The sequence below is a fragment of the Carettochelys insculpta genome, chromosome 2 (genome assembly GCF_033958435.1).
Source record: "Carettochelys insculpta isolate YL-2023 chromosome 2, ASM3395843v1, whole genome shotgun sequence".
NCBI classification, from domain to species: domain Eukaryota; kingdom Metazoa; phylum Chordata; order Testudines; family Carettochelyidae; genus Carettochelys; species Carettochelys insculpta.
The window spans coordinates 13,154,386-13,169,245 of NC_134138.1; the positions used below are offsets into that span (position 1 = coordinate 13,154,386).

The 14,860-nt window shown below is 44.7% G+C and overlaps 1 protein-coding gene across 2 annotated transcripts in view; it reads left to right on the forward strand.

The window, feature by feature from the left end:
• The window catches only part of TRAPPC9 (trafficking protein particle complex subunit 9), a 719,778-nt gene that overhangs the window by 145,112 nt on the left and 559,806 nt on the right, over nt 1-14,860 (forward strand). The window lies entirely within an intron of this gene.

Genomic DNA, 14,860 nt, shown 5'->3' on the forward strand with positions numbered 1-14,860 from the left:
CTGGTCTGTCTTTGTGACGCCAGTTTGTTACAAGGGCCTTTCTACTTAGTTTGCACTTGTAAGACAAGAGATAAACAATTTAGGAGTACAGGACATTCTTTTGTGCGGGCGGGGCATGTCCCCTTCTGGGTGATTGTGTGTGTGCATCATATTGATCAATGCCAGCTGGGGTGATTTCTGAGGGTCCCCCCCCTCATGTTGACAGTCTGGCCTGTTAGCCTTCTAGCTGTACTTTCTGCTTCTCATGGTCATGATAAGCTAGCATATCTGGGCCTCAATGAGGGCATCAAAGACTGTGCTGTCAGCAGTCATTTCCATGCCCTGTGTGCTCCTCAGTGGGGGCGGGCAGCGAGCAAGCTGGCTTGTAAGGGGGAGACTTTGTCTGGCTACACTGTGTACACCAAAAAGGAGACCTTAATGTGGGTGTATCTTACCCTCCTTGCGTCTCTCGATATGTGCGTAGCCACGCCGGGATCAGTCACTCAATTCCGCAGAAAGACGAATACGAGGTTGGGCGTCCCCAGTTGCGGACCTCGGGAGGCAATCACCTGACCCGACCAGCAGGTAGTTGGTGGGAATGCACTCAGAGTCAGAGTGCTGCTGGGCCCATCTTTATACCCTCTGGGTCACGTATTCTCTTTCTTATCTATGGTGCCAGATCGTACTGGTCTGTCTTTTGTGACGCCAGTTTTTACAAGGGCAATTCTTACTTTATTTGCACTTGTAAGACAGGAGATAAAGAATTTGGGAGTACAGGACATTCTTTTACAAGGGTGGAGATTTCTCTTGTGGGATGGCTGTGTGGGCGTATCAAATCCATCAATGTCAGCTGGGGTAATTTCCTGAGGCCCCCCTTATTGACAGTTAGCCTGCTAGCCCTCTATCTGTGTGTTCTGTTTCTCAGGGTCACGATGAGCCAGCACATCTGAGCCTCAGTAAGAGACATCAAAGACTGTGCTGTTTAACTGCTGTTCAATGCCCTATGTGCTCTGAGGCACCTTAGAGGGGAGGCAAAAGCTGGTCTGTAGTGGGGGGATTTTGTCTGGCTACACACGCTCAGTGCATCTCTCAAGAGGTCAGAATCCCATTCTGTTCTCCACCACTGAGCTCCAAGGGCAGTGGGGGGCAGCCTGCAGTTCTAAAGGGTAAGCCACTGGTGTGCTGTGCAACAGATTGCTTGTGGTGAGTGCCCACAGGTATGGCCCCTTGCAGCTTCCAGTGGGCATGTTTCCAGTTTCCTGTTCCATGGGCCACAGGTTGTGCAACACTGCCCTAAGCCAGCTTCTCTATTAGAAGAGAGATAGACAGTTTAAATGTCATCATTCTTCTTTTTCTTGTTACTCATGCTAGTCTAGTTTTTCCAGAGGCAGGTGTTCTGAGGGGCCCTAGTCACTTCCCAGAATCACACCCCCCGCCACTCTTTCCTCAATTGCCTGTGCGCCTTCTGATGGCCCTGATTGCATCTGACCTCAGACCATTGGGTGCTGGATGTAATATCTTCCAGCTACATGCAGCAGTTCATGGCTGTCCCTCCCTTCCACTCTCTTTCTCTGTGCCCTTCCCACTTATGAGCAGTTCCTCCTTCAAGACATCAAGAACTTCTTATGCCTGGGAGGGCCTTCCAGACTTGAAAGGGAAAGGATTTTACTCATGTTATTTTCTAACTCCAAAGACACGTTCTGGATCTGCACTGCCTCAGCAAATCTTTTAAGAAATTAAAGTTTCACATGGTCTTTCTGGGCTCCATTATTCCCTCCCTGGATTCAGGAGACTAGTACGTTGTCCTCAACTTGAAGAATGCATATTTCAGTTTTCCCAGGGCACAGGTGTTTTCTCAGTTTTTGTTTTGGGTCACCTCCATTTTCAGTTAATGGCATTGCACTTCAGTCTCTCATCATCCCCAAGAGTATTTACAAAATGCATGGTAACACTAGACACTGAGGGATGCAAATTTGTCCATACCTTAATGACTGCCTGACAAAGGGCTTGTCCCACGGTCAAGTGAGGCAGCTTCTCAGTCTGGTTTGCTCCACCTGTTGTGACCTGGGGGTGTTTAAAAATGAGAGAAAATTACCTTAATTCCTGTAAAATGCATATACAGGTTCTACATCTCAAAACTGGAATTCTCTCGTCCAGCAGCATCTGTGGTCTGGCAGGACCATGTATACAACTGCATCAGAGAGCCCCAGCTTGAATGCTGCTGTGAAAAGGGTGGGCGGTTGGCGGCCCTGTGGAGGGGAGGCCAGAGGCTTGAGTCCCTGGTGCCAGCTCCTGAGCTGGGGCTGGAATTGTCTCCCAGGCCACGGCTTGTGCTGGCTCCTTGGCAACCCAGCTGGGGCTAGAATAAGCCTCCGAATAGCCAGCAGCTGGGGCCTCAGCCGGGCAGGGTTGGGGCCAGCAGCAAGTAAGGGGGCTGCTAGGGCTGGAGGTTGGGGAGGGGCGGGCAGGGAACCCCCCTTCCTCTGGCAAATTCCCTTGTTCAGGATGGATCAGGTCTCGATGGTGCTGGATGAGAGAGGTGCAACCTGTAGTTGATTGGTTCAGTCTTCAGCTCAGCGTAGGCCAGAGCCTTCATCCCTGAGGCGTGGTGTCAAGACACAGTGGATCCAATCTTGTACATGCAGCTTTCATTCTCACCATTGTTCACATGAATTTAAGATTGTTGTGCTGCATGTTGGCTTGCACTTATTTAGTCCAGCTTGTATGGATCAGTCTCTGGCCCCTGTAGGTGTGCTGGCCTATATCTGTATCCCCAACTCATGGGGCATGGACTGTGTGGTCAGGGTCCTAGAACACATATTGTTGTCATTTACATAGTGAGAGAATCCTGCATCAGTGTTCCCTTTTGTGGGCTCCATCCCTCTCAGTGGCCCTACTACCTTTGACCTGGGGTCAGGAGCCCACCTGGGTGATCTCAGCACATAACATTGTTGATTGAGTCATGATAACACTCTATAAATCAACTTCAGGGAGTTCACAGTGTGTTGTCTGGCCTGCCTAGCCTTCCATTCTCTCTCTCTCAAAAAAAAAAAAAAAAAAAAAAAAAAAGCAAGTGGTTCTGGTCCTGATGGACAGTGCAGTGTCTATGCTCTGTATCAACAAGAAAGGTGGGTCCAGATTTTCTACCCTTTGCAAGGAAGACCTCAGGCTCTGGAATGTGAACAACAATTCATCCATCTCGTAGCTGCATGCCTTCCTGGGGCAAGGTGTGCCTTGTCTGATTGCCTCAGCAGGCATTTGCTATGATCTGGCAAGGTGGTTGTCTCCAGTGATCACAATCACCCATTTCGTCAGGGTGCCAGCTCTTTGACATCATTCCTAAAACCACATGCCTGTGCAGAACATATGCAAGGCAGTCACTTGTTCATTTATCTGCATGTTTTCATTCCATTATGCACTTACCTAGCAGTCCTGCAACAATGCTAGCTTTGGTAGACCAGGACTGCAAACTGCTAGGCTGTGAACTCCAACCCCACCTCCAAGGATGCTGCTTGGGAGTCAGCTAGAATGGAATTGACATGAGCAAGCACTTGAATAGAAAACAGTCAGTCAATGTCTTATCATAACTGTTCTTCAAGATGCATTGCTCATTCTGTCACCTGTCTTTCTTTCCCTCTGTGTGATTTGCCAGCAAGAAGGAATTCAGAGGGCATAAGGTTGGCAGCACCTAATATAACAACATGTGAACAAAGAACTCAAGGGGCACTAGAATAAACTTTATAGGTAGTGCTAAGGCAAAAAATGCACGTCTAGAACAACCGTTACAAAAAGATAGGCAACTGTTTATTAAGTCAGCTTATGATTGTTTCTGTTGTGTTCTTTGTAACTAGTCTTTGGACTTACAAGCCACTTGGCTATACCAAGGGAGTAGAAGGCCAAGACATTGATTCATTTTCATAAGTGAACTTTAGGTAAACTTTCAAAATGCTAACTTTAAAACTCCTCTTTTTCTTAAATTGAACATTCCAGAAAAATCAAAACTTTTGTTACTTGCATCCAGCAGAGACAGGATAATGGATTTAGATAGACTTCTTTATCTGGATTATAGACATAAGTGTGCTACCCTGTACAAGTTAAATCTTTTTTAGCAGCATTTTTATCTTAAGGTAGTGAAACAGAAGTGCTCTTTATGAGACTACTTGAAATCCTGCAATAATCAGTCACAACTCTCCTGTTTTACTGAAAAACGGTGTTGGAAAACTCAGTGTTAATATGTAACACTGGTACCTTTGGATGGTAGGCAGTAAGTCTGTTCAGAGTATTATCAGTTTAAGTACTGGTTTAATTGTCCTTTTTGTGTCCTCCTTAATGTAAATAGTATGGAAGGGAGCAACTTGAGCAGAGAATACAAACACTAAGGAGCTACCTTTTCTTTGTATAAAAGATAAAAATGCGTGTTCATCAATAGTAATCTTAGTTCAGAAGGGAAAAAAAGAATGCATTTATTGTAGCTACTGAACCAATAACAGCCAAATGACTTTTCTAACGTTCTATAATGCATTACTTTTCTACTTCATTGTCTCACATGCTTATTAAAAATGTTGAGTACTTCTACAAGTTTTGAAAGCAACACTAAAATAATAGTAGCACCTGCATGTGCTGGACTTCATAAAAAACATGAGTCCAAATTATACAGTAAACTCTCAAAATATACGGCTTCAATGCAAGTTAAATGCGACTTGAGGCTGCTCTGCTGCTGTCAGCATGCTGTGAGCCCCTTCCCCCAGCCGCATGGCGGTCATCCTGACAGCGGTGCTGCTGGGGGAGGGCAGGGAGAATGCTTTTAGCCTGCCTAGCTGTCCACAGCTGCAGGTAGCTAGGTAAGCTAAGGGTATGCTGACAGCCATGTGGCTGGGGGAAGGCAGGGAGAAGCATCCCTGGTGGGCTGGTCAGTTTCCTGGGTCCTGCAAGTGGTGAGGAGCTCCCCTCTGCTTGCAGAGCTGAGAAACTGACTTGGGCAGCAAACCTGGTCAGTTTCCTGGGTCCAAGGAGTAGAGGGGAGCTGGGAGCCAGGCTGCTGTCTGGTTCCCAGCTCCCTGCCGCTTGCGGGACCCAGGAGGCTGACCAGATCATGGCAAAATAGATCTTTTCAGGAAATAAGATCCTGTCAAACAAACCTGATTTCATTTTTGATGGAGTTACAATTTTGGTTGACAAAGGTTTCTAGATGAATATTGTATAATGCTACTTTTAAATTGTTTCATTAAATGTACTGAGAATTACCTGTCGGATCTCATGAAACAGGTGCCAGCGGGGAATCATTATTTGGTGGGGGCATTTTTATTGGGGTCATTTGGGGACCTATGCCTAATGGGTAGGTGATATAGTCTATTGGTGTGCAGCTAATCTACCGAAACTAAGTAACTTTGCACTGGACAGGGAAAGATGGAAGGAAATAGGGAGGGATGCATCAGACATGAACAGGTGTTGAGCCCATAGGGATGATGATGATGACTATGCCCAGTGCTGTTAAACATTTTCACTAGTGATCGGTGGGTAAACATAAAATCACTGCTAATATAACATTTGTGGATGATGCAATAATGTAGAGAATGGTAAATAATGAGAACAGGGCAGCCATTCTTAGTGACTGAAATCACGTGGTAAGCTGGGTCAAGTCAAATAAAATATTTTAATGTAGTGTGACAAAGTCCCTTGTTAGCCCCTGTGGGTCCCTGTGCTTCCTGGCGGTTCTTGTGCCTCAGAGACTCACGGAGAACCCTTATCTGCCCAGGCCTTACCAAAGGCAGGAGTCTCCGCTTAGTGAGCCATCCTCATCATAGGCAAGTCCAGACTGGGGAGGATAAAGCCCGTCCCCTTGCAGGCCCGCGCCTGCTCCAGTGGAGTAATCCCTCTGGGGGAGGGTGGGGGAAGTCCAGACCTGCCCTCTACCCTGGACTCTGGCCCAGGGTCCCTACAAAGACAAGAGGCAACTGGCAGGGCCTTTACCCCTGCCCCAATGTAGCAACCTCACCCTGGGCCACTTCACCCCCCGCTTCCCCGTGGTACCTTCTCGCTCGCTCGCTCTGCTCTACTCTCGTTCAGCTCCTCTGGTGCGCCTTCCAAAACCTTCCCCCCTGCAACCAGCTCGGGGGAACCTTTTATAGGGAGTACCAGGCCTCAGCTGACCAATGAGGACTGATTCCTCATAAGGCCCCAGCTGGCTGTCCTAATTGGCCTAGTCAGGGAACAAGAATGCATTAGCCCACCACCCTGTGTGTCTTCCTTCTAGAAGGTTCCTGAGGCTTCCAGGTAGGGGTCTGCCACAGTAGTCAAATGCAGAGTTGTGCACTCATAATCACGGAGTAGATCATAGTTCTAGAATAGAAAAAAGTGTGTTTGGAATGTATTCAGTGACTCTGAAAAGGATTTAGGAGTTGTAGTGGACAAGCCAATTAACATGAGCTTGGTGGTATGAAGCTGTGGCAAAAGAAGCTAACATAATAGGTGACTGTAGGGATTTTTCCTCTGTGTGTGGCAATGGTGAGACCCAAACTGGAATACTGTGTCTACTTGTGGGTGTCTCACTTTAAAAAGGAAAATGAGTAACGGCAATGGGTGTATTATTATGATTTGAAAGGTAGAAAATGTTTTATACTGAGTGACTTAAAGAGCTGAATCTGTTCAGTTTATAACAAGATAAAGAGGTGACTTGATTATGATGTGTAAGTGCTTTAATGTGGGGGAAAAACAGATGTGCTAGAGGGCTCTTTTGATCTACTAACATCAAAACAAGTGGATGGAATGGAAGTCAGAGAAATTCCCTCTGCTTGACCCTCTTTTGGTCAAGAGATGTAAACCAAAGGCCTCCTGTTTCAACACAGACAAATTATTATATATTTGTCTCAAGGAAGCATGCAGATCAGAAGTATGCCTTTTCTCTGGTGCTAAAGGTTTATTCTGTTTTAAGAATTATTCTTGTTTGTGGGACAGAAAATGAATTATATTTATGTGTATGACAATTGTATTCTTTACTGTAGTTTCAACCAGTTTGCTTGGTACTGAAATTAGATTTACTGGCATGTAATTGCCAGGATCACTTCTAGAGCTCTCTTTAAAAACTGGCATCACATTAGCTATCCATCATTCATTTGATACAGAAGATGATTTAATGATAGGTTATAAAACACAGTAGTTCAGTAATTTCACATGCGTTCTTTCAGAACCCTTGCATGAATGTCATCTGTTCCTGATCACTTGTTACTGTTTAGTTCATCAGTTTGTTCCAAAACCACCTCTAGTGACACCTCAATCTCAGCCAGTTCCTCAGATTTGTCACCTATAAAGAATGGCTCAGGTATGGGAATCTCCTTCATGTTCTCAGCTGTGAAGACTCAGGAAAGAATTAATTCGGTTTTTCTTCAAAGACCTTATTATTCTTGAAAAAGCAGTCAAATAACACTTTAAAGACTAACAAAATAATTGATTAGGTGAGCTTTTGTGGGGCAGACCCACCTCTCCAGAATGGCCCACTCTATCAAAATGCCGGCCAACAGGCTTGTGGATCAGGAGCGTTTCTATGTCTGCCCTGTGCCCATTAATTCCACGTCCAAGAGAGTTTGAAGTTTGTCCAATAAACAAAGCATCTGGGCATTGTTGGCACGCAACGACATACACGATGTTAGTTGAGGAACATGAGAGTGCACCTGTGACTCTGCGAATCACCTGGCCAGGTCCAGCGTTGGCACCCCCAGAAAAGACATGTGGACAAAGCTGGCAGTGAGCCCTGCCACAAGGAAAAGTTCCAGGAGTGGTGCTCCTGCGGTACAGACTGTGGCCGTTGGTGAGAATCCTCATAAGACTGGGAGGCCGGCTGCAGGAGAGAACAGGCCTGCCACCCAGGGCCCCCATGGAGTGTGGCATCCTGACCAAGGACAGGCCACAGTTCCTTAGTAATTCGTTGCAGTGGTTTGAGTTGGGGGCCGCAGGTGACGACCAGTGGTGCTCTGCTCTTGGCTTTTTTGGGCCTGTCTTGAGCAGCTGGTCTCTGGGTATTCGTCTGGCCCTGTTGCTTTGTTTTTTTATTTCACCTGGTGGGTAATTCAGGTTTATGAATAATTGGTAAAGATCTTGTAGTTTTTGGTCTCTGTCAGTAGGATCAGAGCAACTTCAAAGTCTCTTGGATGGCGAATTAATGGGCACAGGGCAGACATAGAAATGCTCCTGATCCACAGACCTTTTTGCCGGCGTTTTGATGGAGTGGGCCATTCTTTTAATGACTTAAGAGTTTGCGTGTTGCTGAGGAGGAGTTTTCATGGCGCTCTTGGGGAAGAGGTTGCTGAACTCTCATATTCAGGTTCAACACATTGGCGTGTGGTTTGAACCGGGATGGGAATTTTCTGGGACACTGTTGGGCCTTGTTTTCATACTTGGCTTGATCGAGTTCTTGACTCCCCCTCCCCCACCCGCACCCACTTCTGTCCCTCTACTCTCTGGTTTGCTCACCTTGATAGTTTTTTTTTTTTTTTTTTTTCTGATTTGTCCACTTTGATTCCTGTTTTTGGTTCTCTGTGCCTTGAATGTTGAGTCTGTTCTGTTGTGGAGAGGTGGGTCTGTCCCATGAAAACTCATCTAATTATTTTGTTAGTCTTTTAAAGTGCTACTTGACTGCTTTTTGTTTTGATAGATATAGATTAGCATGGCTTTCTCTCTGTTACTTATCATTCTTGATTTCTCTTTTAGCATCTCGGGTGTCCAGTGGCCCTTCTGATTATCAGGCTTCCTGCTTCTTGTGTATTTAATTTTTTTGCTCTTTGACTTTTTGGCTAGCTGTTCCTTTTTGATTGTCCTAACTACATTTTTACACTTCGTTTGACAGAGTTTATGCTCCTCTCTGTTTTATTCATGGGGATTTAACCACCACTTTTCAACAATGCCTGTTTTTCACTGACTCTAATATTTAATTGTTAAGCCACGGAGGCACTTTTCTGGTTCTCATAATTTTTTTTTTTTTTTATTTGAGGTATATATTTAAGTCGAGCCTCTAGTATGGTGTGTGAAAAGTTTCCATGCAGCTTGAAGGGATTTAACTTTTGGCAATATACATTTAAATTTCTGTTTTAACCATCATATTTTTGTATCGTTCCCCTTTCTGAAATTAAATGCCATAATGTTTGGCTTTTGTTGTCGCGTTTTTCTTGCCCTAGGGATGCTAAATTTAATTACATAATGGTCATTATTTCCAAGAGGTCAAGTTATGTTCATCTCATGCACGAGATCTTGCGTGCCATTTAGGACTAAATCAAGAATTTCTTTTCCTCTTGTGGGTTCCAGAACAAGCTGCTCCAAGAAGCAAGTAATTTCAAGTGTCGAACTGTTTGCATCCTGTCCTTCAATGATGTGTCATTGTGATAGCTGAAATCCCCCATTATTACTCAATTTTTATTTTTATAGCTTTTCTAATCTAAAACAATAGTGACTGTGAAATACTTTCCTGTTCGTATTTTTAGAGCATTGATTTGGTATCCGTAGATATTCTGTGGAGCAGTTTGATTCCTTTAACATTTTTACTTCATTTGATTCTGTGCTTTCTTTCACATAAGCTGTGTCTAGACTAGCTTCCAACTTCGAGGGAGGCATGGTAATTAGGGTTTTGGGAGATTACTAATGAAGTGCTGCAGTGCATATGCAGCGCTTCATTAGGCTAAATCACCCCCGTGGCAACTTCGAAGCGTCAAACTTCGAAGTGCCAGCTTGCGTGTAGCCATGGGTCAGCTGTGAGTATTTCGAAGTGCCCACACTACTACGAAGTCCCTTTACTCCTCAAAGTTTTAACCTGCAGCTACACGCAAGCTGGCACTTTGAAGTTTCACACTTCAAAATTCCCGTGGGGGAGATTTAGCCTAATTACCATGCGTCTTTCGAAGTTGAGGGCTAGTCTAGACACAACCATACAGTTCCACTCCTCCACCAACATTCCCTGTTTTGTCCCTCTGATATATTTTTACGTTAGTATTACTGTGTTCCATTGATTATCCTCATTCCCCCAAGTGTCTGTGATGATGATTATATCAATATCCTCACTGAATATGAGGTGCTCTAGTTCACTCATCATCTTATTTAAATGTCTGTGACTAGCTGTTTGCCGCTGTAAGTGCTTGGTGCAGGAGCAGTCTTGGGTTGGGAGAGCTGGCTGGGAGGGGTAATGGAAGCACTTATTCAACTCCATGCTCTCCTCTGCTCCCAGGTATGGCCCTCTGCTGCTCCCATTGCCTGAAATCCAGCCAATGAGAGTCGAAGAAAACCCTCCCACTAGTGATTTAAGGCATTGCATTCCCCTCTTCCAGAAGGAAGTTGGGGAAGCAGGAGTGCATGGAGCTGCAGTTCTTCCCTGCTGCATGTCAGATCTGGCCAGCAGGTCTCAGAGCTGCCCTTCCACCTGCAATGGGAAGCTGGTGGTGGGCAGGAAACTTTTAGTGGAGCTGGGTGGGAGGCCCACCTGCAACATGCTTATGTACTACATGTGATCTGTGGACCACCATCTGAGAACCAGTGCTTTAGACTTTCACCCTCTTCAACAACAGCAGAGGGTAGGACTGTTTTCCTGTGTCCTGGAAATCTCATCTGTGTACTCCTCTGCCTCACTTAGCTTATCCAGTTCAGCCTCCCTAATCTCCAGAGTCTGTATATGGTCTCTGAGGGCCAGAAGGCTACTGTCACCAAATGCACACGTATGGCATCTGTCCATAGGGCATACACGTAATTATACGTGCTGCACTGGTACAATAAAAAAAAAATCACTCCCACTCTGGTGGGCTTCTGCGTGCGTTCTCTTTTTATTCTTAGTCATTTCCTTTCTTGATAATTTGTTTTTTGTTTTTTGTTTTTTGTTTTTTTGATGAAATGTTTTTGGTTTTAGCTTAGCCTAAGCATGTTAAGAGTATCTAGCCCCCATCAAACTATCCCTCTAAATTTTCTCAAATCTCCCCTGCTTCAGTAGTTCCTCTGGTTATTTAGGAGCTGGCTTTTTAAAACTCTGGCCTTCTTGAGTAGCCTTGCCCCCTGGTTAAGGCTTGAGGTTTGCTGAAGAGATTAGGGCTATGGCTACACTATGAGATAAATTCAACTCTTAATAAATTTAATTTTTTAACCTTGTTCTTATGAATTCGAATTTGTGTCTACAAACCTTCTGGAAATTTCCCCTCCATTTCTCTGTGTTGTTTCTGCATCCCCATTGCCTTACTTATTGTCAACTGTGTGAGCAGTGCATTGTGGGTACCTATCCCCCTGTGCCTTAGCCCTGGTGGTTTGTGGGTGTTTCGTGTCACTATCTCAGAATGCAAAATACTGTCCCAGAATTCAGAGCACCCACTAACCATGTGAAAACAAATGGGGGATTGTGCCAGTTTCTCTGTCACAGTGCAAGCGCAAGCATGGATACTCAAATGCTTCATGTCATTCCACACACCGTTATGGCAACTGCACAGATGGTTGAGTTTGATGAAGATGATGATGATGGTGAAGGTTTTGTAAAGGAAATCTTTCTAATGCCATCCAAGAACTCTCAACTGCTGGCTGCCTTGAATGCATTGCTGACAGTGGAGTGGTGGTTTTGGACTCGTGAGACCGGCAAACACTGTGGGACCACATTGTTTTGGGGTGCTGGGATGACCAGCAGTGGCTGCAGAACTTTAGCATGTGCAAGTCCACTTTTATGGAACTTTGTCATGTGCTGAGCCCTGCCCTGAAACACAACAACACAAGAAGGAACTTTAATAGTTCAGAAGTGATTGGAAGTTTGCAATGCCCTGAAGTTAGCAGTCAGTGGCAAATGAATTCAGGGTTGACAGATCTACACTGGGGTTATGGTGATGGCCAATGCAATCTGTTAGCTTCTCCTCCAGAAGACTGTGACCCTTGGAGATGTACAGGCCATAGTGGATGGCTTTGTTAACCAGGGGCTTTCTACCTTCAGTGGTACAATAGATGGCACACAGGTCCCCATCATGGCTCTGACCCACTTGGCCTCTGAGTATATACGCAGAATGGGATACTCCTCTGTGTTTTTTCAAGTGTTGATAGATCACAAATGTTGATTCACCAACATCAACATGGGATGGTCATGATGTGTGCATCTTCTGAAATTCTGGTCTGTACAGACAGCTCCTGGATGGGACTTTTTCCTCAGACTGTAAAATCAAGATTGGTGACATGGAGTTGTCCGTTGTCATGTTAGGTGACCCTGCTTACCCTCTGCTCCTTTGCCTTATGAAACCCTACACAGGAGTCTGTGGAGCATAGCAAGGAAAATGTCAATCAAAGAGCTGCACCCCACAGCCAGGGAGAGCCCCCACCCTCCTTGCAGGCTGGCAGCCCCCACAGGGCAGCCACTGCTGGAGTCAGGGAGCATCCCTGCAGCATTCCAGGAGCCCGGCAGCTGGCAAACACTCTCTCCCTTCTGCAGGGCAACCACCCTTGCAAGTGGGGAGCTCCGTCATGGGTATGCAGTCCCGTTCTGGTGCCCTGTGGTATGGAGCAGCTAGTGAGCTGCACTTGCTTGGCAGCCACAGTTGGGGAGCTGCCCCCCATGCCTTCCAAGGGTATCCCATATTTGGCATAGGGAAATATGGTCACCCTATCCATGGATACATTCTCTGTGTCCAGCAACATTTTTTTTTCCAGGGTTACTCCAGCCCAAGCGCATCCCTGGGGTTGCTGCTGATGCTGAGGCAGGAAATGTGGTTGAAGAGATTCAATTGGTAGTAAAAGTTCTGTTGATGTTTCTTTTGATTACTGTACCTGCATATACACTGGTATATGTAAGATATAAACTTAAGAATGTGCCCCTAAAATGTGTACTTCTCATTCAGTTTGAAGAAAAGTGCTACAATACAGAATTTAGGTTTCCATTTTATAATTCTATTACTTTATAAATTGTCATATGTTGCAGTTTCCTCCTGTTCACACACCCCATTATCAGTTAATCTGTAGAAAACATTTAGCTGTTATTTCACGCTATCAAAATGGACAGGAAAATGGGTTCCTCAGGAATTGTTAGAAGGTGTGCAGAGAGTTGGCAGATTTGGTTGAGAATGAGTAGCGGTACAAGACAAGGTGGTTCGATATTACCAAGTATCTTGATCACACATCCAGAGAGAGCAATGGATAACATCAAGGAAGAGGTAGAAGGGATATTTGTGCATGGGATAAGAATTAACAACTGGAGGTTCGCAGATGATATAGTCGTCATTGAGGAAGATGAGAAGAAGCTAGCAAAAATGGTGCAGGTCCTAAATAAGGAAGGGATGTGGTACAGACTGATTATGAACATGAATAAAACAAAAACAATGGTATTTGGAGGTAAGGATATAGGAAGGAAGGTCAGAGCAGAGAGGATTGAACTTGTGAATATAGAGAAGTTCACGTGTCTGGGGAGCAACATAACATATGATCTAGACTGTAAGATGGAAACAGCAACTAGAATAGCAAGAGTGAATTTGAAGGTGATGTATAAGATCTGCAAAAGCAAAGAGATTAGCATAGGAGCAGAGCTGAATGTTTTGAAAATGTGTGTATTCACAGCATGTTGTACAGATGTGAGACATGGGTGATAATGAAAGATTTGAAGAGAAGAATATTGGTGTTCGAGAGGAGTTGTTACAGAATGATCCAGAGAAGAGGATGGATGCAGAAGGTCACCAATGAGGAATTATTTAGGAATATACAGCTGAAAGAGAACATACTGTAGAAGGTTATACAATGGAAGTTACAGCTATTTGGGCATATTTGCAGAATAAACAATGAATGCAAAAACAAGCCCCTGGTATTTGACATAATGGATGGTTGAAATAGGAGAGGCAGACCCCCACTCCCAGAAAATGGGTAGATGATATAGTAGACTGGTGCGGACCTAGTCTACAGAAACTAAACCATTCCACACTTGACAAGAAAAGAGGGAAGGAAATAGTGAGAGAGGTATCAGGCACCAACAGGCACTGTCCCCCTGGTTGTTGATGATGATGCTACAAGAGTTAAGCACTTAAGAGCTGATGATGTTTGCATCCTTCATGTTGTGTGGGACATCTCCTGTCCTCCAACATTGGTCTGTTCTTTTGATAAGAGATTGTCCATACTGTCCCCACTCTTTTGAAAGAACAGGCTAGGGATCAAAAATTCCAGCTCCATGATGACTGCTCTTTTGAAAAAAGGGTCTGCCGAACATCTACACATGCTTTTTATTTGAAAGGAGGTGCACTGCCTGATCCAGGAGTGGAAGAGGGTTTCCAGAAGAAGAGCTGCATTCTTTTGATTTCAGATCGAAAGAGCACATTTTGTGTGCGGATGCTTCCTGTGTTTTTTCAAAAACAGGCCTGATTTTCCAATAGGAGTTGCTAGTGCAGATGCAGCTTAATGGGGTGTGTGGGACAGGAGATGTCCCACATGACATGAAGGATGCAAACATCAAGTTTTAACTGCTTAACTATTGCAGCATCATCTTTATTAAGATTCATTCTTTAAGAGAATCAAAGGAGGAGGTTTTGTTAAAGCATCTGTCACTGAAAGATTATTATTGTGATAAAGCTAGTTCTGTTTTTATTGTCTACTCTTTTTTGGTGAAATTTACTTTAATAATATTTTGGTATAATACAACCTATGGGCTCTACTCTGACTAAAATTTACAACCACTTCCTGCCCAGAGGTAGGTAATATCTAGTGAATCATGTACCACTGAGTAGGCTCTATCCACTGAGCTATGGAGCCAGAATATCTGTGCACATGAGCAGCCTAATTCAGAACTTCATTACTCCACTGTGCAAGTACAAAGGGTGGGATGGAGGAATGGAAGATTAGCATCTTGGGGTTGCAGACTGGTCAGGGAAGTGTAATAGTGCATTGGATGAGCTCCCCCATTCCTCTGCGC